General features: G+C 40.3%; 1 non-coding gene across 1 annotated transcript; it reads right to left on the bottom strand.

Moving 5' to 3' along the window:
* Window positions 1-299: 299 nt before the first annotated feature.
* On the bottom strand, window positions 300-406 carry LOC112499131 (small nucleolar RNA R71). The gene has a single exon (XR_003066654.1). It is a non-coding gene; the product is annotated as a small nucleolar RNA R71 (small nucleolar RNA).
* Between the last annotated feature and the right edge of the window lie 1,130 nt (window positions 407-1,536).

The raw sequence follows: 1,536 nt of genomic DNA, 5'->3' as shown, positions 1-1,536 counted from the left end.
TTCAAGCGGACAATTTTGAACTCAAACCCATGATGTTTCAGATGCTTCAAACAGTGGGGCAATTTAATGGTTTGCCATCCGAAGATCCTCATCTACACCTTAAGTTATTTTTGGATGTAAGTGATGCTTTCAAGATTGCTAGAGCATCGCAAGAAGCATTGAGACTCAGACTTTTCCCATTTTCTTTGAGGGATCGAGCAAGAGCATGGTTAAAATCTCTACCACCAGATTCTATCACTACATGGAATGATTTGGCTAACAAATTTTTGATGAAATACTTCCCGCCAACCAAGAATGCAAAGTTGAGGAACGAGATCACATCTTTCCATCAACTTGAAGATGAGAGCTTGTGTGATGCATGGGAGGGATTTAAGGAGTTACTCAGGAGATGTCCTCAATATGGTATTCCTTGCTGCATACAGTTGGAAACTTTGTATAATGGTCTTAACCAAAGCACTAGATTGATGGTGGACGCTTCAGCAAATGGGGCCTTGTTATCTAAGTCTTACAATGAGGCTTATGAAATGTTGGAGAGGATATCCAAGAATAACTATCAGTGTCCATCAACCAGACAAGCTGCAGCAAGAGGAATAGCAGGAGTTCATAACGTAGATGCCTTGACAGCATTGTCAGCCCAAGTAACTTCATTAACAAAGATGGTAAAGGCTATGACTACTGCTCCAGCAACTGTTAACCAAATATATGATATGTCTTGCGTTTATTGTGGAGAAGGGCATTTATTCGACAATTGTCCTGGGAATCCAACTTCAGTCAATTATGTGGGCAGCTTCAATAGACAGAACCAGGACAATCCATATTCAAACACTTACAACCCTGGATGGAGACAACACCCGAACTTTTCATGGAGTAATCAGAATCAACCTGCTGCAGCATTTAGTGGACAGAACAGACTTGCTCAACCTAGTGGATTTTATCAGCAAAATCAAGAGCAAAGAAGCATCAACAATGATCAACTCAGCTCCCTTGAAGGTTTGATTAAGGATTATATTGTGAAGAATGAGGCAGTTGTCCAAAGTCATATTGTATCGTTGAGAAACTTGGAAAATCAAATTGGACAGCTTGCTACAACATTGAGTAATAGACCTTAAGGTAGTTTACCCAGTAATACAGAGGGCCCAAGAAGAGAAGGGAAAGAGCACTGCAAAGTAATTAACTTGAGATTTGGAAAGGATGTTCATAGTCCCGTTGGTGTACCAAAAAGAAGAGCTGAACCCATTTCAATTCAGAAAGAAACTCAAATTGAAAAAAAGCCACAATCCTCCACTTCACAGCACACTGGTGAGAGCAGTCAAGCTGCAGTATTTGCCGAAAATGATGATCCAACAACTGTGGATAACGAGGCTACAACACCAACCCATAACATGGCAAAAGAGACAACCTACTGCAGTACAATAGTTTAGACATCCACCACCCTTTCCTTAAAGGTTTCAGAAGGAAAAACAAGACAAGTAGTTCAGCAAAATCTTGGGAGTGCTAAAACAACTACATATCAATATTCCTTTTGTGGAAGCTCTA

Source organism: Citrus sinensis, chromosome 4 (assembly GCF_022201045.2).
Source record: "Citrus sinensis cultivar Valencia sweet orange chromosome 4, DVS_A1.0, whole genome shotgun sequence".
Classification (NCBI taxonomy): Eukaryota; Viridiplantae; Streptophyta; class Magnoliopsida; order Sapindales; family Rutaceae; genus Citrus; species Citrus sinensis.
Note: the sequence above shows the minus strand (reverse complement) of the source record. Positions and strands in the feature narration are given on the sequence as shown.